The sequence below is a fragment of the Macaca thibetana genome, chromosome 11 (assembly GCF_024542745.1).
Source record: "Macaca thibetana thibetana isolate TM-01 chromosome 11, ASM2454274v1, whole genome shotgun sequence".
In the NCBI taxonomy this organism is placed as follows: Eukaryota; Metazoa; Chordata; class Mammalia; order Primates; family Cercopithecidae; genus Macaca; species Macaca thibetana.
The window spans coordinates 25,010,696-25,035,762 of NC_065588.1; the positions used below are offsets into that span (position 1 = coordinate 25,010,696).

Consider the following 25,067-nt stretch of genomic DNA (forward strand, 5'->3'; position numbering starts at 1 on the left):
TTGCTACTCAAAAATCTGTCTAAACTATAAACGGTGTATCTCTCCAGCATGTTGGAAGCACTGGGCTAGTTGCTGGGGGAGGATTGAGAGCATACCATCATCCTGTTATCATGCATTGCCCCCAGCCAGAGAGAAAAGTGTTGTGTGTTAGAAAGTGCTAAGGAATCCCACAGACAGATGTAAAATTATAACGAATGCTGCCTGTGCTCTAACAGCCTCTAATAATGGGTTGTACTGACTCTGAAAGGCCTGGAAAGGCTTTCAGCAAGTGATCCTTGAGCAGAAATCTGAAAGATTAAAGAAACTTACTAAAGGAAGAAGGGATGAAGAGCACCTGGTATGAAAGTGAGTTCCAGGACAAAAGAACTTCTCCGAGGAGGGCTGGAACAAAGGACCAAAAGAGAGCCTGGGGCTGCCTTAGGCAGAAGAGGATGGAGCTTGGGCTAGTGAGTAGCCAAAGGGCCAGTCAAGTAGTGCCTTGGGGAGAGCTAAAGAATAATTTTAAAAAGCAAAAGTAAGGTAAAAGCCTGTCATACAGTTATAAAATAAACTAAATTATAGAGTTTATTTAAATCATTTAATGAAGTTACCAGGCAGATATAAAAACTGGTTCAAAGAACAGGCATGTTTATAGGTCAGAAATGCTGAAATGAATATGCAAATGAAATTGGCTTCTTCCACAGTAGGGGAAAGACGTTAACTGAACCCTGACCTTCAGAATTTACTTGCATGGCTACATGCAATAATTATTTTGCATTTCTATCAGTTATCTGTAAAATAACTCAAAACAATGAAACGATGTAAGACCCAATGAAAGGGCCCATGGAATCAGAATCAGATAACCTTAAAGGTTTGCTCTAAACAATTCAGTTTTCCACTGAAGTACAAATTTTTCCCTACAGTAAGTGTTATGCCCAGACTGTTTATTCCCCGAAGAAGACCACCAGAGTCCAGAGTCAAAGCTAAGCAGCAAGGATCTTTATTACAGGTTCGAACCTGGAACTCTCCCTCGCTCGTGAAACGAGACGGGCAGGAGAGCTCCCCCACTGAGCTCCGAGCAGTGTTATATAGTCTAAGAAAAGTGGGCATAGAGTTATTATACAAATCAGATATATGATTGGCTAGTGTTTGAACAAGGCGATTTGGCTAACTATGATTGGTTCCCGCCATTTCTGATATTTTGGTTCAAACTTTGAGGCGGGAGAGCAGGTTTATGGCAGCAAGAGTTTCTCTTAAACACGTCTTGTGACCTTGCCTCAGAACTTACAAAATCTCTGGTATGTGCAAAACAAAATCTCTGGTACGTGCAGAAAACCAGGTACTCACAGAACTTACGAAATCTCTGGTATGTGCAAAGATTAGAGAGCAGAACAAGGGTGTAGCGGGTGGGGGGCGGGTACACATCTATCTTTGTGTCCTTTCATAAGGTAATATAATTTCTTCATTCAAGAAGTGCTATTAGTCAGCAACAGCTGGAATAAACCAGACATAGTAGTCACTGTACTTACTAGTTACCTTAAGAAGCTGTAGCTTTAGCAGTTTTCAATGTAGCTTAACCTAGGGGCAAGAGAAACCATTGAAAGGTTAAGGATTAGGTGGAGTATGCGGGAGTGGTGACAGAATTGAAGGTATTGGCTGCAGTTTGGAGATTGGTCTGGGTGGTGAGGAATGGATTTGGAAGAAGCTATTACAGAACCCATATACGAGATGATCCTTTTAGTAAGTTGGACTTGGCTGGTGGTTGGTAATAGAAGTGGAGAGAAACAGCCAGATTTCAGCAAGAATGGAGATAAGGTGGCAGCCTGGGCAACGTGGTAAAACCCTGTCTCTGATGAAAGTACAAAAATTAGCCGGGCGCGGTGGTGTGTGCCTGTAGTCCCAGCTACTCATGGGATTAAGGTGAGAGGATTACCTGAACTTGGTGAGGTTGACGCTGCAGTGGGCCAGGATCACACCACTGCACTCGCCTGGGTGACACAGTGAGACCGCATCTAGAAAAGAAAGAAAAGAACAGAAAAGAGAAGAGAAAAGAAAGAAAAAAGAAAGAAAGGGAGAAAAAAAATGGATGATATAAGGTGGGACAAGGACAGAAGTACTAAGGAGGCCTCCTTGGATCTGACTTGCTCATCTATTTGGTGATATTCACTAAGACAAAAGGAATGTTGAAAGAGAACGTGGTTCGAGAGGATAAGGAGAAGTCTGGTTTGGGTCCCATGAGTTCTTAAGTGTCTCCAAGACTGACTATGAGGGATCCGCCTATCTGAAGCTCAGGGAAGAGGTCTAGATTTGGAGGTATTATTGAATCATTGGCATAGAGGTGGTAACTGAAGCTATGGGTGCGAATGAGAATCTCTGTATGTCAGTTTTCTCCTCTGTAAAATGAGACAATAGCAACACTTCATGTTTGTCAACTGGGATAGATGAGCATTAGTATATGAAACCTATGTATATTACTTAGAACCATGCCTGATATCAGCCATGGATAGGTAAAAGAATGGGCATGGCTCTGTTTCCATTAAACTGTATTTGAAAAACAGGGTACAGAGCAAATGTGCTCTGTAGGCTGTAAGTTGCTTACTCCTGCTCTATGTAGTTGCTCTAGTAGAAGCATAGGGGTGTCCCTCAAATGCATCCAAGTGATGATCACCAATGTCTATCCATTCTTGCTCCAAATACCCTGACAGTTGCCATTTCTCCAACCACATTATCCCCATCCTAGTACCAAACAGCTTCCACGTAGCTCCTCTGACTCCAGCCTTGCTTCTCTTTAAGCCATTCTTAGCATGACAACCTGTGAAAATGTCTCAAAATGCAAATCTGAAGACATCTCCTCTTGGTCGAAAAACCTTCAAGGCTTCACATCACCCATTTGACAAGATAATTGGCAAGCTCCCCACCCATCCCAGATTCTGCCTTCTGCCTCTGACTCCCCGGCTCACCTTTTGCTATGCTCGTTCTCTCTCTCCCCCACCAAACATTTAATTTGTTTCAGTCCTTTCGGACATCAGGCCTTCTCACAGATGCCCAAATACCTGTAACATTCCCCTGCCTTTCCCAGGCATTGTCATCCTTCCTTGCTCAGTTCCTGTGCCATGTCCTTAGCAGGAACATCTCTGAACCCTGTCTAGGCTACAGTGCCTCCCTCTGCTGTTTATTTACATACAATGCTTGCCATTTCAAAATAATGGTAACATTTTATTCTAATCATTTGATTAATGCTCTTCTAATTTTATGATGGGAAATTCATGTCTGTCAGGCCTCTGAGCCCAAGCTGAGCCATCATATCCCCTGTGACCTGTGCATATACATCCAGATGACCTGAAGCAACTGAAGATCCACAAAAGAAGTGAAAATAGCCAGTTCCTGCCTTAACTGATGACATTCCACCATTGTGATTTGTTCCTGCCCCACCCTAACTGATCAACTGACTTTGTGACAATACACCCTCCCCGCCCTCGCAATAATGTACTTTGTGATACTCCCCTACCTTGTGAATGTACTTTGTACGATACACCCTCCTCACCCTTGAGACGGTACTTGTAATATCCTCCCCCGCCCTTAAGAAGGTACTTTGTAATATTCTTCCCAGCCTTGAGAATGTACTTTGTAAGATCCACCCCCTGCCCACAACAAATTGCTCCTAACTCCACCGCCTATCCCAAACCTATAAGAACTAATTATAATCCCACCACACTTTGCTGACTCTCTTTTTGGACTTAGCCCGCCTGCACCCAGGTGATTAAAAGCTGGAGCAAGATCCTGTCTACTACAAATACAAAAATTAGCTGGTGTGGTGGCAAAACACCTATAATCCCAGCTCTCCAGGAGGCTGAGGCAGGAGAATCACTTGAACCTGGGAGGCGGAGGTTGCAGTGAGCCGAGATTGTGCCACTGCACTCCAGCCTGGGTGACATAGCGAGACTCTGTCTCAAAAATAAATAAATTAATTAATTATTGTTTTAAGGCCACAAAGTTTGGGGTGGTTGGTTATATAGCAATGTTAACCAAAGCAGCATGCAAACCTAACACGCTTATTTCACTATTTATTTAAAAACCTAGTAATAATAAGTCATGCCCAAAAATAGGGATAAAAAGGTGAGATAAACATGAAATAGGTAGTACTTTAAAATATCTTTCTAACTATGGTTATTTTATTGTACCAGCCCTAGCTAATGTCTCAGTATACACAAGGGCCTAGTAATCAGTAATGACAGTGACACAAATCCTTATTTTAAAGTCTTCTTAATGATCATAATTGTGTCATCCACTGTTTGTCAGTTCTGATGAAACCATTTTTTTTTTTTTAATCTCATGATATGGTTAATGGAGAACTTATAATAAGAACCGGGGCCAGACACAGTGGCACATGCCTGTAATCCCAGCACTTTGGGAGGCCAAGACGGCCGATTACCTGAGGTTAGGAATTTGAGACCAGCCTGGTCAACATGGTAAAACCTTGTCTTTACTAAAAATACAAAAATTATCTGGGCGTGGTGGTACATGCCTGTAAACCCAGCTACTCAGGAGGCTGAGGCATGAGAATTGCGTGAACCTCGGAGGCAGAGGTTGCAGTGAGCCGAGATCACACTACTGCACTCCAGCCTGGTTGACAGAGTGAGACAGTCTTTAAAAAAAAATAAGAAACCGAAAAAATATTAGTTATCCTGAAAAACATGACACATTTCCTTGTTTTACATTACTAATATTTTCATTCTTATTATTAATATTTCATTATTCTGGCTTTAGCCCTTTAAATTTGTATTTATGCTTGTTTTGACGGTTTTTTGCAGAAATCTCTTAAAGCCAATGTCCCTTTTGCAAAGATTATCGATTAACACTAGACGACACAATCTGTAACTCTCACACAAACCGCCACAAATGACAACCCTCTGGAAGAGAACGAATGCGCAGGGCTGCGTTCACGTAGGCGACCCTGTGGGAGCGGGAGCTAGGCCCTCCTCTCCCCTCAGGACCCCGCTTGAAATTTGTGACAGTGTGGCAGGGTGACACGCAGAATGAGCACATGCCAATCTATGTGCGTTAAATACAAATACAATTTAATTTTTCCCACGTTACAGGAAAAACAAACATAAGTTCTTCTGACATTCCAGTGGAGTCTGTTGCATATCTCAATATATACACACCACGATGAAACCCACTCTGCCAGCAAAGTGCAAATTCCTGAGCTTAGTCTGTGGGCTCCTGCACTTTCTGAATCACCTGACTCCCCCTTCCCTCCCCACCCCTCCTCCTCATTTGCCCTTCCCAGTTTTCTTCTGCACAGGGAGGAAACCCTAAGCGTGGCAAGCCTCTAGGTCATCTCCAAGTACCTTAAAAAGGAGTGACAGATGGACAGAGAGACAAACACTGGAATATTCTGGATAAAAAGATTAAGAATTTCATTTCCTGTCTGGAAAACAATTAAGCTTATAATTTTGCATTTTGCAGTAACAGAATCGCTTAACTTCTGAGAGGAGAAATGAATCCTAATTAAATGAGGCTAGTTTTTTAAAATCCAGATATTATATACTGGATTGCTCTGGAGAACATTTTGTTTTACACCAGTACCTACGTAGCTTTTAAGAGTTCAGGTTAATCTATGCTGAGGAAATTAATAGCAAAAAGAACAGGCCACAATCAAGACAGAAAGGATTTAAGTTTTATTACTGATTATTAAGTGCATTATTTATAGTAGAATCCACAACATACGCCCATGAAAATAAACCAATTCTAGTAAATACATGGTAAATATAAAAAATGAGAAGAGGACCTGGCGCGGTGGCTCACGCCTGTAATCCCAGCACTTTGGGAGGCCGAGGCAGGCAGATCACAAGGTCAGGAGATCAAGACCATCCTGGCCTTTCCTTTTACAACAAGAACCGGATGCAAACCCATGAGCTGGGGATGACTCACTCTATTCCCCAACAGACAATGCCCAGGACAAAACCCAGAGCCCCCTTAGTATGGAGAGTCATGTAGAGCCATGTAGAAATATGACTGGATAAAAAACGTATGGTCTAATGCTAATAGACTGGGCAGGGAAATCCAGCCCAGCCTGTCTGTCTGGACCCTCCTCGCCTCTCTGAGCATGCATTTCTTCCTTCTGGTGCTGGACCCTCTCTGGAATGGGGGTCTTATAACCTACAGTCAGACAAGGTGAGTCAGATAATTTCTTTATGGCTTACACAGACAGGCAGGGGGTGGGGGAAGTTAGAGTACTATTTTTAGGTTTTATGGTTGGTTTTGGGGAAAAGGGGTTGGGTTTCTATGGCCCACCTTAGGGAAGAGGGATTGTAGTCTCGATGGCCAGCCTCAAGGGAGAATGAAGGGCCAGAGACAGGAGAGCAGGAGCCCAACATTCCCCAGTTGAGAAACTGGGTTGGTAGATTATCTTTTTTTTTTTTTTTTTTTTTTTTGAGATGGGGTCTCACTGTGTTGCCCAGGCTAGAGCACAGTGTCATAATCTCAGCTCACTGCAAGCTCTGCCTCCCAGGCTCAGGCAATCCTCCCACATCCACCTCCCGAGGAGCTAGGACCACAGGCACACGCTACTGTGCCCGGCTAATTTGTTGTATTTTTGGTAGAGACAGGGTTTCACCATGTTGCTCTGGCTGGTCTCGAACTCCTGAGCTCAAGCAATTTGCCCACCTCAGCCTCCCAAAGTGCTGAGATTACAGGTGTGAGCTACCGTGGCTAGCGGGTGTATTATTTAATAAGCCATTGAACTAGTCTTGCAATCGTGAGAATAGGCCAGTCCAATTAAACGGTTAACAGTTATCTCTCATTTCAGGCAGTGGTGTCGCAGATGGGCTCCCACCAAAGTCAGGCCTCTCCATGAATCAAGCAATCAGATATTTAAGAAAAGGCATTTCTATGAAAACAAAAGAAAAACAAAGATTAACATCTGAAGTTGTCGATAAACTAGTTTTCCTAGAGTCTCTGAAGTAGCTTCAGATTGCAGTGGCAATCTGACAGATATTTCTGGATTATAGTTTGAATCAGGTGTTCAGGTAAACTTTCTGAGTAATCCATACATCAGCTGATATGAACGCTGCTCATATATTAAGTTGCTGTCATTATTTCTTCCAAAGTTTATATCAAGTTGTCTAGCTAAAGCCTGTAGGGCTTGGTGATTCCAAGTCAGAAAAATAATAGAAAAATTGGGAAACCTTAGTTTGGAGACTCGTAACCAGGAAGGAATTCAGGATTCAGTCCAAATTGTGGGCAAATAATAAAAACTCAAAAAAACAATGGTCAGGACTAGAATCTAATAACAAGTATGGTGTAATTTTCTTCTGAAATATAATTTCATCTTCTACAGTCATCCCAATTTTTACCACAAAGATAATAATAATAAGACTAACTTATTTGCAAAGTCAGTTTAGTCTCTGACATGATTATCTGCTAAAGTGCAGTAAGAATGGTGATTTACCATAAAGGCTCTCTCTTTTTTTTTTTTTGCTTTGATTTTTTTATTTATTACACAAACTGAGTTTTCAACAAAGGCAGATTAGCAGGACTATAGTTGTGAAAACAAATCTGAATGTAGACATTCGTTAAACTAAAAATCATTGTAGGATAAAATGTCCAGCAACTGAAAACTTTTCTGTGATATATACAGAAATGATATCGATGTAAATATTTTCACATAAACAAAAGCAAAGATCAAGAAAAAAATTCAATATCTTGGTGGGCAACAGAAATACACAGATTAAAAAGGTTATTTTTATTTTACTTCAGTGCTTCTATTGAGCACAACTGTCAGAGCAATAGGAATTACATAAATCTTTACATTTCTTCAGGGAATTACATACAATAAAGACACCTCTCTAGAAGAAAATATAATATTAGCATCATTAGACTCCTGAAAGTCATGACTTTCAATTAAATTACTCTTTTTGCTCTACTGTGAAGCTACATGCTTTATCAGAATTTTGCCAGTTGAAAGAAAATGAAGCTAATACTGGCAAGATCCGGCAAAACACAGGTGGCAGCAAATTAGGCACAATGAGGTGTGGATTTTCCTTTCAAAGTGGATTACCCAACCTAGGAGATAATCACTTGCAGCGCAAAACAAACATTGTGGGATAAAACAGACGATATTTAAATATATTTTCTGCAGGGATGGCTCTTAAGTTGGCTTTGTTGGAACTTTTTCATAAGGAATCTCAGATTAAGACTTTTGAAACCTCTCAAGGGCCAGGCACAGTGGCTCACGCCTGTAATCCCAGCATTTTGGGAGGCGGAGGCGGGTGGATCACCTGAGGTCACGAATTCAAGACCAGCCTGGTCAACATGGTGAACCCTCATCTCTACCAAAAATACAAAAAATTAGCTGGGTGCAGCGATATGTGCCTGTAATCCCAGCTACTCGGGAGGCTGAAGCAGGAGAATCGCTTGAATCCAGGAAGCAGAGGTTTCAGTGAGCCAAGATGACACCACCACACTCCAGACTGGGTGACAGAGTGAGATTCCAGGTCAAAAAAACAAACTCTTGAGGCAAGGAAACCAAGGCAAGGATTCACCATCAGACTGTGCCTATAAAACCTGTATGAATTGGTGAATTTCTCTCCTTTCAATGTCTCCAGAATATCTTGAGGTTCCTGACATTCTTTACTTATTGCAAAGTTAGAAACCCTATAAAGGAATTGTGTGGGCAAGGTACCAGGCCTGTCTTTTTCCAAGTCAATATACTGGCTTTAAAAAGTCAACATCAATCCCTCGAAGCAGTCTGGTTACATTCAAAAAATGATAGTGCTGTGAAAGCCTTGGTAAAATAACCACTGTTTCCAATGTGTCCAGTTACAAAAGAAAATAGGCTCTTTTTGTTTGTTTGCTTTTCGTTTTTTGTTTGTTCGTTTTGAGACGGAGTCTCACTCTGTCGCCTAGGCTGGAGTGCAGTGGTGCGATCTTCGCTCACTACAACCTCTTCCGCCCAAGATTCAAGCGATTCTCCTGCCTCAGCCTCCCAAGTAGCCGGGATTACAGGTGCCTGCCACCGTGCCTGGCTAATTTTTATATTTTTAGTAGAGACGGGGTTTCACCATCTTGGCTAGGCTAGTCTCAAACTCCTGACCTTGTGATCCACTGGCCTAGGCCTCCCAAGGTGCTGGGATTACAGGCGTGAGCCACCGTGGCCGGCCGAAAATAGGTTCCTTATTGAACTTATGCAAATAACTATATTGCCAGAAAATAAGAACACTAATGAATAGTTTCCAAATTCTGAAGAATTCAGGTAGAAAGAAAGGTAAATTTCCAAAAGTTTCCATTTTGCCCACAGAAGTATACTTTACCCCAATGCTGTAAGCTATAAATATAGCTCAAAAGAAAAAAAAAATGTCCTTGAGTCTGGAAAACAAAACATAAAAAAATCAGTAATGTTTCAAACAAAAAGCCCTTTAAAAAAATAATTTCAGTCCTTCATCCACTTAGTCCCATGTAATTCTCATTCTCCTTGATGTTGGGTTAGCAATCTGCATAAATGCATCAGTTTTTCATTAGAGCTTTGGACTTTTTCTGTTTGTTTGTTTGTTTTGAGACAACGTCTCACTCTGTTGCCCAGGCTGGAGTACAGTGGCACCATCTCGGCTCACTGCAAGCTTCGTCTCCCGGGTTCACGCCATTCTCTGGCCTAAGCCTCCCGAGTAGCTGGGACTACAGGGGTCCACCACCACACCCGGCTAATTTTTTGTATTTTTAGAAGAGACGGGGTTTCACCGTGTTAGCCAGGATGGTCTCGATCTCCTGACCTCGTGATCCACCCATCTTGGCCTCCCAAAGTGCTGGGATTACAGGTGTGAACCATCTCGCCCTGATGAGCTTTGGATGTTTTTACCTAGTCCAAAGGTGTGATCTCCAAAGTTATCAGAAACCTGTATTTAAGACTACTTGTCAAGGTTCTTTTCACGAATTTCCTTGAAGACACAGCACTCTAGGATTTGCAAAAGGCTTTTAGAAAAAAAAAAAAAAATCAGAATAAAGCAATTTACTGTATATACCATGACATATCAGCCTTTTATTTTTATTTTCATTTTTTATTTTTGGAGTAATGTGGAACTTTTTAATTTGGAAGGCAAAAGGTTACACTTAATTGAAGGCAGAGGTCAGGTTAATAAATGTTCGTTACAAAGTTGTTCTGACACAGAGAGGGAACTTCTCTGCGCTCTCCACTTGCGTACCAAATCAGAGTTGGTAGTAAGTACAAATCTGAAGAAAATCCATGTGTCAAACAAGCTGCTATCTCAAGAACTCTTATGCAGGAAAATCAAAGTGAACTTTGTTCCAGTCTCTTACTCTTCAATTAAATAAATGGGAATGATTCAGCCCACCAAGTTCATGACGATAAGGTGCAAGATGGTGCTAGCAAAGAGAAAGAAGCAAAGTCTCACTCCAAGGAGATGCCTTCGAAGTCCACTTTGTTCCGTGGGTTCACCTGTATTCTCAGGCAAACTGCTACGATGAAACTCCCCACACAAGATGTGAAACCCAAGAGGAAAGAGTTGAAGGGGAAGGTCCCCATGAGAAGACACTAAGTGAATTGCAGCGCCCTAGTCAACAGTATATACAGCAGGTATATATCCAGCAACTTCAGACACTGCAGAGTAGAGCTCAAGTACTCTTCTAAGAACCATCAAGTGACTGACACTACCGGCACTGACATGAATGGATGCAAGGTACACCGGCCAGCGCTCCCTAGGCTCGTAGAGGACCCAGCAACTACACCGAATGTCCACATCAGATTTTTAGGGATCTCATACAATGTTGGAACACATATTAACAACATATCCACACAAATATAACTCAAAGAAAGTGTAACACCATTTCTTAATTAACAACGCTTCCTGTATGATTTTAACATACCAAATAAGCCTCATGTCTCTCTTGGACTTCCAGGGGTCCTATTTATTATTAACAACATATGTTAATGTATTATAAGATTATGTTCAAGTTAGGGGCAAAAATACTTAATTTTAGAATTTGAAATTTGATTTTAGGAAGTATATCAAATATCAAAAGTTTAAAACCCTTGCTATCAAAATAAGATTTAAGACCCATGTTCAAAATAGAATCACAAGTCACTGTGACCTGATCGAGGACCTGGAAATTGACTGGTTTCCTAACATCTTCCTGTCCTGTGTACTTCTCTGGAAAGTCTTCCTGTATCCCCAAGAGCATGAGTTTTGCATGGTAGAGATGCTAGTTTAACACTGCATGTAATAGGCTAGTTATGACACTTGATTATTACCCTGCTCCTTTATGTATCAGCCTCTACCTGTCTAGGCAGTGACTTCATTCTCTTTGGGTTTCCAGTGCTTAGTACACAGTCAGGTAAATGTGTGAGCCTCAATAAATATCTACTCAATAAATTGATTGAATATATTAATCTAACATGTTTTTGCTTAAATTAAAAATTGATCAGTGGGTTGATATATTTTATAACACATGCATACACACATACGGAGAGACAGAAAGAGAGAGCAGAAAATAGATACCAGCATAAAGTCAATTGTGTTAGGCACAAAAGAACCAAATTAGATTTTAAATATGGCTATTGATTCAGGCTACTTACTGAACTGCCTTTATCTATTTATGAGATTCTTTGCCTTTTCTCCTAACTTCCTCACATTTCTGGATAGACAGTGAAATGTCCCCAGGACTTTTCCTAAATCTTATTAAGCCATGAGTTCTGAGCTCATTAGAAGATTTTGTTTTAAGCTCTAGCTCCATTGTCCAGCTGGGTTTAAGTTCTAGCTTTATTATCAGATAGATAATTATCTAGTATCTAGTAGATAAAGCTTGGATAAACCACCTAATGTCTCTAAACCCCACTTTAATGTCCCTGAACCTCAGCTTCCTCCCCTACAGAAGTCAAAAGGAAATGCAAACTACTGAACAGAATATGTCATGGTTTTTTGTTCTAACATAAGGTTATCAAGCTTATAGGTAGACCCTATAACACACCAGTAAATCACATAGACTCTGGAGTGACATTGGCAGATTTAATTCCAGCAATATCACTTACTAGCTTTGCAAGGTTTATCTAATTACTTACTGATATGGGTTAGCTATGTCTCCATGCAAATCTCATCTTGAATTATAGCCCCATGTGCTGTGGGAGGGACCCAGTGGAAGATAATTGAATCATGGGGGCAGTTCCCCCATATAGTTTCTGTGGTAGTGAATAAGCTCACGTTATCTGATCATTTTATAAGGGGAAACCCCTTTCACTTGGTTCTCATTTTCTCTTGCCGCCACCATGTAAGAAGTGCCTTTTGCCTTCCGCTATGATTGTGAGGCCTCCCAGCCATGTGGAACTGTGAGCCCATTAAACCTCTTTTTATTTATAAATTACCCCGTCTTGGGTATGTCTTTATTAGTAGCATGAAAATGGACTAATACACTTACCCTCTCTGTGCCTCCATTTCTCTATCTGTAAAATAATATTAATAATAGAGTTTTTATGAGGACTCAATGAGACAAATCATGTAAAGCCTATTTTAGCATCCAGGAAGATCTCAATCTATGTCAGTTATAATTGTTAAGTTGAAGATTTGTATTAAGTGTGTGGGCCTTTTGAGGTAATACGGCCTGTTTGGAAGCTGAGTTATTTATAATTTTAGAGAGAAGAATGAATCCACCAGAACTCCACCTCTCTATAAACTGCACTCTATGGCATGGCTTAATTAGAGGCCTGCTGCAGGGCTGAGAAGTAATGCTTGACCTTACATGTTCCATAAATCCTCTTGGCAAACTGACCACTCCAGATTTTTATTTTTACTTTCATTTTTTATTTTTGGAGTAGCATATTTTATTTTTTGAGTGCTTCTACCACTATACTAAGAGAGGTTGTTTCCAGAAAAGCTCTCAAACTATTTTTCCTCTGCTCTCACACAAAAACAATCAACACAGAAGACTTCTGGACCCCAAAATATATGGGGATTTCTCCCCAGCAGGAAGCAAGCAATCAGATCTGCAGCAGACACAAGCTAGGTGTCCTCCAATTCAGCTCCAACACTGTCTACCCAGAGATAGCATCAGATCCCACAAGTTGAGGGCTCAGTCCCACAAGAGCATCCTGTCCTTCCAACCAGTCATAAGTTCAGGTCTCTGGGAGTCCTGACCAACAGGCTTCAAGGTGGGGTTGCCATGACCCCCTCTTCGAGTTTGATTAATTTGCTAGAGTGGTTCACAGAACTGAGGAAGACACATTTACCAGTTTATCACTCAGGATATTTTTTAAAATACAAATAAAAGCCAATGAAAGGGATACAAGAAGGTCAAAGTCTGGAAGGGTCCTGCGCACAGGAGCTTTTGTCCTCGTGGAGTGGGGATGTGTCACCCTCCCAGCATGTGAATGAGTTTTTGTTTACCTTCCCATGATCCTCCACGTGTTCAGCACCGGAGATTCATGGGAAGGTAAAAAACACTTCTTAGAAGCTCCCTGATCCATTCCTTTTGAGTTTTCATGAAGGCTTCATTACATAGGCATGACTGATTAAACTACTGGCCATTGGTGATTAACTTGACCAGCCCCACTGTGAAGCTATCAGTCAACACTAACATACAAAAAGACAGCCTTTGGAGATTCAAGGATTTTTAGTAATCGTATGCCAGGAAACAGGAACAAAGACCAAATACATGCATTTCACAATATCACAGGGACACTGGCTTTTTTGAGGCCTTTCCTCAGATCACTAGAGCAACATACAGGAAAACCAATTTTCTACTAGGGTTCTTTAGATGTTCAGACTTGGCGTGATCCTCCTGTGAGTTAAAATGTACCTCCTCCAAAAGTCTGATTCATTTGTCTCTCTACTTAGAAAAAACTGGTATGGAAACTCTTTTTCACCAATGATGATGACAGGCATTTTTCCCAACAATATAAGCCCAATATATTCCAGTCTCAATTTACAAGACAGATACATCATAGGATCTTTAATACACATATCTAGGAAGATCTCTGAATTACTTAATAAAATATTCGGGAATATTCCATCCACCTCAGAGTTGACAAAGAACAATAGTTATAGAAAAAATAGCTGTAGAGGCAGTGAATATTTAAGATGGGTTGGTACCTTTCGTTTTAATAGCTTCTATTAGTCACAACTTGTTAAACTGTAACATTCCTTTCTAAATCTGCTTCCTGCTCCTTCCTCACTTCTGTAATTTTCTGCAGTAGAATATGTAGTACATACTGGCTCTACAAATTGCCAGGTGCACATCAAAGGAAAGCATGAAAAAAAATAGTAAAGAAAAAGTAAACCTCCCAAAGGATTTCATTGTTAGATAAGAAAACTAGCACACATGCGCACACATACACACACACACATACACACTTTAAAGAAAGAACGAGGGGTCCTGATAAGCTGGCACATAAACCTGTTGTTCCCATGAAATGAATCATCAAAGATTTGAGAGTTAATTTGAGTGAATGTGTCAGTATTATTCCAACAAAGACATAAGCATACACACAAACAAAAGATTTTTTTTTTTTTTTTTTTTTTTTTTTTTTTTTTTTTTTGAGACAGGGTCTCATTATGTTGTCCAGGCTGGAGTGCAGTGGCTGCTCATAGATATGATCATAGCACACTGCAGACTTGAACTCCTGGGCTCAAGCAATCCACCTGCCTCAGTCCCCCACGTAGCTGGGACTACAGGCATGTGCCACCTTGCCCAGCTACAAGATGTTTTTTACCTGAAGAGTTAATATAATCCATAATAATAACCACCCTCTGTATAACTCATCCTACATCAGGCCCTTAGTTTCACACACATTTCACCACATTTTTCATACTTAAAACAACCCTATAAGGTAGATATCATCATTACGATAGCAACCCATTTTACAGATGAGAAAATTGCAAGCAGTTTGGTGATTCTCTAAGAAGATGCACAGGACTCAATACTTTCAACTATAATTTATTACAGTATAAAAATTATGGCCAGGCGTGGTGGCCCATGCCTGTAATTCCAGCACTTTGGGAGGCCGAGGCAGGTGGATCACAAGGTCAGGAGATCAAGACCATCCTGGCCAACATGGTGAAACCCCATCTCTACTAAAAATACAAAAATTAGCCGGGTGTGTTGGTGTGCGCCTGTAATCCCAGCTACTCGGGAGGCTGAGGCAGGAGAATGGCTTGAATCCAGGAGGCAGAGGCTGCAGTGAGCCGACATGGGGCCACTGCACTCCAGCCTGGGAAACAGAGTGAGACTCCGTCTCAAAAAAAAAAAAAAAATTTTTTTTACAAGGCAAAAATCAGCAAAAGGAAAAGGCATGTGAGACAAAGGAAATCAGACATGGGCTTCCCAGAGTCCTCTCCCAGTGGAGTCACACAGGATGCACTTAACTCTTCCAGCAACGAGTTGTGATAATGCGTGTAAAACATTACTTACTAGGGAATCTCATTAGACACTCAATGCCCAAGGTTTTTATGTGGGGCTGTCATGTAAACACTCCTACCTAGCACATCCTAAAATTCCAGACTCCCAGAAGGGAGCAGATGTGCAGCAGAAACTTCATTGTTTGTACAAATATTTTAGGCATCGGGAGCCATTCTTCTCAGGGAATGGTGAGAACCTTCCAGAAATTCAAGTTCCCAGACACCAGACAAGGGCCAACCTTGCAAGCCTTTCTAAGACTAGCAGCCTCAGGCCTACTTTAATTCTTTTCTACACAGGAGAAGCCTGAGAAGCCTTGGTCAACTGTGCAGAGGCAGAGGACCGGGCTGTCACTGAGCAAGGGACATGAAGCATTCAAGTGTGTGTGTGTGTGTGTGTGTGTGTGTATATACACACACATTATATATACACATTATATATACACATTATATATTTTATATATATTATATATACACATTATATATACATTTTATATATGCATTATATATACACATTATATATTTTATATATACATTATATATACACATTTTATATACACATTATATATTTTATATATACATTATATATACACATTATATATACACGTTATATACATTATATATACACATTATATATACATTATATACACACATTATATATATATATATTTTTAGACAGGGTTTCTGTCTGCCACCCAGACTGGAGTGCAGTGGTGCAATCTCAGCTCACTGCAACCTCCACCTCCCGGGTTCAAGCGATTCTCCTGCCTCAGCCTCCTGAGTAGCTGGGATTACAGGCGTGCACCACCATGACTGCCTAATTCTTTTGTTTGTTTTTTTGTATAGATGGGGTTTTGCCATGTTGTCCAGACTGGTCTCAAACTCCTGAGCCCAAGTAATCCTCCCACCTCGGCTTCCCATAGTGCTAGAATTACAGGCATAAGCCACCATACCCGGCCTTCAAGTATATTTCTTATGTTCACATCAGAGAGAAGCAAACTGAGTATCAAGAAGATTGATTGCCTTGACTGAAGTAACACACCTGCAGAGGGAGAGCTGGTTCTAGAACCCAGGTCTTCAGACCACACAGGGCACTTAACAAATATCAGAGTGAAAAGCAGAATCTGCTCAGTCCATTCCCTTCTCTGCCATTAGTGAAGATACCGATCAATCAATTTAATTTTTATTCATACACTATAAGGATTTATTAAAATCAAACAAAACAAAACAATACAAGTTGATTTTTCACAGGTGACTTTTTAATCTGCATGATGGCATGAGTATAGCACTAGACATTTTCAACCGATTATGTCGATAATATACATTCTCATTTCCTCCCTTTTTTTGCCCCTCAGTTTTCTGACCCATCCTCCCTTTTCTAGAGTGAGAAGACCATAAATTACCAATGATTTACTGAAAAATACTGCCTTTGAGTAATTCTTAGTAACTTGTAAGAAAATAACAGTAACAAATTATAACGAGAGGAGGGAGAGAAAGAGAACCCCTTCTTTACACAAGAATGCTACTCAGTGCCAAGAATGATATAATTAGATCCATTAATACTAAAGTCATCAGAAGAAAGGTTGTCAGAGAATGGGATATTTACACAGCCTCAAGTCTTGTGCCACAAATTACATATTAATTTAAAAGGAGAAAATGTCCCTTTACAAGGGTGAGAAATGGTGGCCACCACCTTCACCAAGTGACCAAACTTAACATGACTAATGCAGGAACCAATGCATATCATGTGTCTCCTGATGCAAGGCAATTAGGAGTACACAACCTCACTTCAGTGGTATTCTTGCCAAGAAGTAGAGCCTGGCTCTAATCATAAAGATAAAATTAGAGAAATTCAGGATGTGAAACAGCCCATAAGCCTGAATTATTCAAAACAGACAATGTCATTAAAAAACAATAGCAGCAAAAACACACAAATATTGATCCATATTAAAAGAGACATAACTATGAAGAGTAATGTGTAAACAAAACAAACACATTTTGAGGTCAACTAGGGAAAAATTATATATGAACTAGATATGACGTGATCTCACTGAATTAATATTAATCTTCTTAGGTGTGCTATGGAGAAGAATGTCCCATATGAAGTATTTAGATAGGAAATATCACAACCATAATTTATTTTCATATGATTCAGTACTTGGGAGAAAGAGAAAGCATATAGAAAGGTTAACCATTGGTGAATCAGTTGATAAATGACAGATTCAAAAACAGTTGTTTTTTGAAACAGTAGTTCTTTCATCTCTACAGTAAGTGTGATGGTTAAGTTCATGTGTCTACTTGGCTAAGCTATGGCGCCCAATTGCTTAGACAACACAAGTTCAAATGTTGCTGTGAAAGCATTTTTTAGATGTGATTGCCATTTAAATCAGCAGACTTTGAGTGAAGCAGATGGCCCTCAATGTGGGAGGGCCTCATCCAATTAGTTGAAGGCCTTAAGAGCAAAAAAGAAGGAGGTTTCCTGAAGAAGGTATTTGGCCTCAGGACTGCAATTGCAATAGATACTGTACCTGACCTGCCCTGCAAATTTCAGATTCAGACTGCAACATCAACTCTTAGCAGAATTTCCAGCTGACCAACTTGCCCTATGGATTTCAGACTTGCCAGCTCCCACAATCACGTGAACCAATTCCTTAAAATAAATCTCTTTCTTTCTCTCTCGATCTCTTGATAGAGAGCTAGAAAGATTAAAGATATAGATAAAGATATAAATATAGATACAGATATGCCCTATTGGTTCTATTTCCCTGGAGAACCCTGCCTAAAACAATAGGTTTGGAAATTGTTAAATAAAAAATTGCAGAGAAATTATTTTTAAAATCTTCACTTGTCTGTTAAATGTGGGACAGAATAATTTTTAAAAACACAAATCATCTCCAAACCCCAGTTCAACTATAAGTTACAAGCTTTTCTCCCTGATTGAGATTTATATTTGAAGCAATAGTCATTTGCTTTGAGTTAAATTTCACCTCTTGGATGATAATGAAATGAGTAAAAATCAAGTTATAAGATGCCTATAACCCCGGCTACTTGGGAAGGTGAGGTGGGAGAATCGCTTGAACCCGGGAGACAGAGGTAGCAATGAGACGAGATCGTGCCACTGTACTCCAGCCTGGGTGACAAAGTGAGACTCTCTGTCGAAAACAAAAAAAAAAAAGAAAGAAAAGAAAAAAATCAAGTTGTAAGAGAGAAAGAGAAGAATGCAAGGTGATCTACATAGACAAGCTACATAGCAATGCTGGAAAAACCTAGAATGTTATTTTTCCTTAAAAATCTGCCAGTGGCTCCAGTTAAACATGGCAGACTGAACACATGAACCTTTCTCCACATCTTTTTAGATATTCACCTAAACTAATACCATTGTCTTTTAAAGTTTAATCCATAAGAGAAAGAGAATGGGAAACATGGTAATGAGTGACATTAACATTTTGAAAGTTAGAAAGCTGATAGCAGAGAAGGAACTAACTCTGTAGATTAGAAAGAACTGAAACTGTATTGCACAAAGAAGGAGATACTGATGAGAAGCCACCTTTCCCTCATCTCAGAGAGGCTCAGAATAGAAGATCCAGGTGCTTCCAAAGGGAAGGCTGAAAAAAGGGACTTTTGATGCCAATCTATATAACCATTCATTGAATGACATTGTCTTGGGAGAGTACGACCAGGAATAGTTTTATTTTTCTCTCATTACTGCCCTTCATACCCACTTTCAAAAATCTACCATCCCCATCTGGAGATGATCACACTGATCCTATTGAGTTTCCAGTCACTTTTAAGTATTAGGAAAATCTTGCTGCAAGTACTTAAAAGACCAGTATGATCTGTAATAAAACTTCAACCTCACATTGCATTCAATACTTTACTGTCTGAGCAGCCACCACCACCAGCCCCCAACAAGCTGAGGTTGGTAACATCTGTAAAAGAAAACAAAATTTCAAAACTCTCTAAAATTATTTATTATGCCAAGGGAGAAGTTAAGTCCTGGAAACTGATTCACATAGCATGTTTGCAATTCTGCTTCTTAGGTTATGGATTCACTCTCTTCTCATCGTTCTAGTTCTGTAAATGACTACGAGAGACCAGAGACCAGACCTTCCCCCTTCACTGATCTTTGTTATGGATTAATGGATTAACTGCCTCCTTTATTGCCCTGTACCTAACTCACACCAGATGACACAAAAGACCCCGTGGGATGAGCACAGTAGCTCATGTCTGTAATCCAGGCACTTTGGGAGGCTGAGGCAGGAGAATTGTTTGAGTCCAGGAGTTTGAGACCAGCCTGGGAAAAAGGGGGATCCAGTCTCTATAAAAAATAAAAAAAATTAGCCGGGCATGGTGGCATATGACTGTGGTCCCAGCTAGTCAGGAGACTGAGGTGGAAGGACTGCTTGAGCCCACAAGATCAAAGCTGCAGTGAGCTGTGATTGTGCCATGCCAGCCTGCAATACAGAGTGAGACAGTCTCAAAAAAAAAAAAAAAAAAAAAAGAAAAAGAAAAAACAAAAATACAAACCCATGACTGTCACACTTTAAGTGCTAAATGGTTTTTGTTTTGTTTTGTTTTGAGATGGAGTTTCACTCTTGTTGCCCAGGCTAGAGTGCAATGGTGCAATCTCAGCTCACCATAACCTCTACGTCCCAGGTTCAAGCAATTCTTCTGCCTCAGCTTCCCGAGTACCTGGGATTACAGGCGTGCACCACCATGCTGGGCTAATTTTTTTGTTTTTGTTTTTGTATTTTTAGTAGAGATGGGGTTTCACCATATTGGCCAGGCTGGTCTCGAACTCCTGAACTCAGACGATTCACCCACCTCAGCCTCCCAAAGTGCTAAGATTACAGGCGTGAGTCATCGCTCCCGGCCCGTGAAATGTTAAATACGCCTTTCCCAAATGAAAAAGACCACCTTGACTAATCAGATCATTGTAAGTAGGCATTAAGCCTTACACAGAAAGATGTTGAAATTCTGTTAAGCTTACCTAAACTTTCTCTATATAAACCATCCCAAACTTCTACAGTTCAGAACACTGACTTCCATTCTTTGGGATCCATGTTTCCCTAGCACTTGTCCTTAAACTTTGCATTTGAATAAACTCTCTTTAAACTACATTCTGATCCTTTTGATTATTTTAGGTTGGCATATCCAACAGAAATGGGGTTCCTGTTTTTTCAGCATTGGAGCTCAGGACACACCATCCCAAAATATGACCAGAATATGCCACATCAGATTATACTTATTCGACATATTTCCAGTTAGTTATTCTGAGACACTGTAGACACAGGAGTAGCTCTGAAAAACTGTCTTTTTGTAAACAAAATTGATATCTATAAAGAAAAAAACTTTGATAAGAATCTCATCAACCAGGGAAGATTTTATCATCAGGGAGAAGACTGGACATCCTGCCCAGGTAGACCTTGTCACAGGCTATTACTTATTCTTCTGATGGGGGACTCTGAGACAACTTTTATCACCTGAGAGACTTTTAATCTGCATAACAAGACAACCTATGCTTGCTATACACTTCCTCTCCTCACCCTCCTACAACCTGTCACCTCCTCCCCTCAATAAGCCCCAAGCCCTGATTCCTTTTCTGTAGCTCAGGAATACTACATAAACTTCAATCCTCTGGCCTTTCTTTGAGTCTCATATTTTACAGGACTCCCATGTGTATGCACAAAATACATCTCTGTCTTTTCTCCTATTTATCTTTCTACTGTCAGTTTACTTCATTAACTCATTTATGAAAAGGGTAAAGAAAGTTTTCTCTCTCCCACATGACTTTCCTCTCCACTCCCCAGCTGCTGTTTCCAGGACTCACGGAGTTAAGTGTGGATCATGAATTAGAGGAAATGGTTAACAATCTCATTTGTCCGTGACCATTATAATCTGGCACGGGGGACCCTCTCCTATGGCAAATGCCCAAATTCTGGCTTTCTATTGCATCATGGTCACTTATGGATTCTTTACAACCTTCCCTCCCCCTTGTTCCCACCTCCAATGGAGACCGCTGCCTTGCATAGCCCCACTGCAATGATGCACATTCTGTCTCACCTCTAAGGATTCTCCTTCAACCCCAGCTCTGGCATTATACCCTACACAGCCTCTGAATCCTGGGGTCTCCTTGCCCCAGCAAGCAGCCTTCTTAGACAGCGTCCTTTTGAGGTGTTTCTATGACACCTTTCCTCAGAGTTCACATAGTTCATGACATCTTTGCCCTACTAAACTCTGGAACTGCAAACTGCACCCACCGAAGACCCATCTCTTGACTCTAACCACAGGCAGCACCAGCCAGCCTGGACTGTCCCAGGGGAGAGCTGACACTGCTATGTCCCATACACCAGTGGCACAAGTCAAGTGTTCGCAAGCTACAGATCCTCTAGGCAAAGCACTTCTCACTTAATTTTTAGTGAATGCTATGATGGGAGAATGGGAGAATCACTTTTTTACCTCTTCCAGGGTAAAGAAGTTTCCAGAAATGCCAAGCTCTCCTTGATTGGCTGGCAATTTTTTATTTCCAAATACTCTTATTTCCTTTCTGTTCAATCGCCAGTCTTCTATTAAATATAAAATGGAGATAAGTTATAGGCTAAAGCTTGCAGAATTAGTTTAGTCATCCTTTAGAAAGTTCTTTAGATTTGTCAAACGTGTTTGGAATTTGGAGGTAGCATCCCTCTGTGCTCAGCACTGAAGTCTCAGTGGAACAGAGCCCTTTTTTTCTTTTTCTTCTTCTTCTTCTTTTTTTTTTTTTGAAGTGGAGTCTTGCTCTGTCACCCAGGTTGGAGTACAATGGCACAATCTCAGCTCACTACAACCTCCGTCTCCCAGGTTCCGGTGATTCTCCTGCCTCAGCCTCCCAAGTAGCTGAGACTACAGGAGCCCACCACCACGCCTGGCTAAGTTTTTGTATTTTTAGTAGAGACAAGGTTTCATCATGTTGGCCAGACTAGTCTTGAGCTCCTGACCTCAGGTGATCCAACCCCTCAGCTTCCCAAAGTGCTGGGATTACAGGTGTGAGCCACTGTGCCCGGCCCAGGATGCTATTTTTTTAAAGGATTAATCAGAAGAAATATGAAGAGTAAAATTTTAAAATTCAAGAGAAAGGTTGAAAGATAACATTGATGAAGTCTTTCTCCCACCTCAAAAATTGGACACTAGGAGAGAAAAATTAAATTAGAGGATCAATCAAGGAGGTCTAATATTAAACAAATAGAAGTTTAAGAACAAGAAAAGAGGGAAAGCAGAGGAGAAGAAATCAGTAAAGATATAGGAAAAGAAAATTTTCTAGGATGAATGACTAAGGACCCATGTTATGATAAAGTTCCCCAAATTAGCAATAAAAAGAGACCCTGAATACCTCAAGGAACAAAAAATAGGTTACACATAAAAAGGACCTGAAATACGAGCCCCTTTGGACTTCTCATCAGTAACACAGGAAACTAGAAAACAGTAAAGCAATTCCCTTAAAATTCTGGTGAAAAACCATTTCTAACCTAGGATATTATTCAAAATCAAGTATTAACCTAGAGCAAAAGTAGAACAAAAAGTCAGGCATGTAAAGAATCAAAACATCTACCTCTCATGTGCTCTTAATCTAAAAACAACTGGAGCATATGTGCAACACAAATGAGGAAGTAAGTAAAAAAGAGAACACCACAAGATTCAGAAAACCGGGGATGTAACACAGAGAGAGGGTAAAAGATGCCAAGAGGAAGTCTTAGGCAGGCCGCTGTGCAGCTGGCTCAGAGAGAAACCAGCACAAATTAGTGCAAGAATGAGAATGGTGGCAGAAAGAGTACAGAGAAAAAAAAGAAAACGAACTGTCAGATACATCTAACCTAAGCAAAATTACATTGAGAGGCTGTCAGGAAGTTGGGAATTGGAAACAATTCATAACAAATATGCAGTAAGTAAATAAAAGGAAATAATGCAGGAATTAACTGCAGGAAAAACAAAATGAGGTATAAGGGGAAAAAAATGTAACCACAGTACACTACTTGACTTGCCAGTGACTTTTAAAAATGGAATTCCATCTGCTACTCAAAACCTCTCAGGGGCATTTCACCACATTTAGAATAAAATCCACACTTACCAGGACTAAGGAACTTCAATGACGTGACTCCACTCCTGAAATCCCCCCTCTTGGATTATCCTCTGGGAAGTTTCATTTGCTGTTCCATACGCATGGGACACACTTACCTCCAGATCATGGTACTAAGGTGTCAGCTGAAAGTTCACCTTTTCTGTGAAGCTTTCCCTGACCAGTCAATATAAATTAGTACCAGTTTCTCTCAGCTCTGTAACTACTGCATCATTTCATTTTATTCATATTGCATCACTGATTGAAAATATTTGATATGTTACTATATGAGGATAAATTATAATAATATTAGTTAATACTTACAATACTTACATACTACTTATTTCAGACCGGACCCTGTTATAAGTGATTTATATTTGTTTTTGGTTCTTTGTTGCAGACAGAGTCTCTTTCTATCGCACAGGCTGGAGTGCAATGGCACAATCTCGGCTCACTGCAACCTCCACCTCCTGGATTCAAATGATTCTCATGTCTCAGCCTCCTGAGAGGCTGGGATTACAGGTGTGTGCCACCACGCCTGGTTAATTTTTTTGTTTGTTTGTTTTATTTTGTTTTGTTTTGAGATGGAGTCTCACTCCATCGCCCAGGCTGGAGTGCAGCGGCGCAATCTCGGCTCACTGCAACTTCCGCCTCCCACGGTCAAGTGATTCTCCTGCCTCAGCCTCCCGAGTAGCTGGGACTACGGGTGCTCAACACCACGCTCCGCTAATTTTTATATTTTTAGTAGAGATGGGGATTCACCATATTGGCCAGGCTGGTCTCAAACTCCGCCCACCTCGGCCTCCCAAAGTGCTGGGATTACAAGGGTGAGCCACCACGCCTGGCTTTTTTTTTTTTTTTTTTTTTTTTTTTGTATTTTTAGCAGAGATGGGGTTTCCCTATGTTGGCCAGGCAGGTCTCAGGCTTCTAACCTCAAGTAAACTTCGGGCCTCCACCTCCCAAGGTGCTGAGATTACAGGTGTGCACACCACTGTGCCTGTCAACATTTGTTATTTTATTTAATCCTCACATCATCCATGAGAGGTGGGTTATACTATTACCACCATTTCACAAACAAAAAAACTGAGGCACAGTTTAATAACTTGCTGGGGGTCACTCAATAGCAAAGCTGGGGCTCACATACCTGCAGTCCAGTCCCAGTTTGTGCTTGTAACCATGTGTTATATGGCCTTTCCCTGCAAGGTGCAGGAGAGCTGCAACTTTACCTACTCTTCACCCTCTGATATGGTTTGGCTCTGTGCCCCTGCTCAAACCTCATGTGGAATTTTAATCGCCTCGTGTCAGGGGAGGAACCCGGTGGAAGGTGATTGGATCATGGGGGTGAACAGTGAGTGAGTTCTCACTTGAAGTGGCTGTTTTCTGGGGTATACACCAGGGGTTCATCCTCTCACGCCAGGAAAATACAGGACACAGACACACACAGGGAGTTTAGGAGCACCAGTTAATAGGCAGAAGAAGGAAAAAGGAAAACAGCTCTCTCTCTCTCCAGTAAGAGAGGGGAACTTCTGAGAGGAAAGACCGGCGGGTGGCGGATGCACCGGATTTTATAGTCAGGCTTGAGGTGGTGTCTGATTTACATA

At 40.8% G+C, this 25,067-nt stretch overlaps 1 protein-coding gene and 1 pseudogene across 1 annotated transcript in view; both read right to left on the bottom strand.

The window, feature by feature from the left end:
* Positions 1-25,067, bottom strand: part of BCAT1 (branched chain amino acid transaminase 1) — a 137,447-nt gene that overhangs the window by 94,194 nt on the left and 18,186 nt on the right. The window lies entirely within an intron of this gene.
* Positions 7,987-14,442, bottom strand: LOC126930082 (dolichyl-diphosphooligosaccharide--protein glycosyltransferase subunit DAD1-like; annotated as a pseudogene).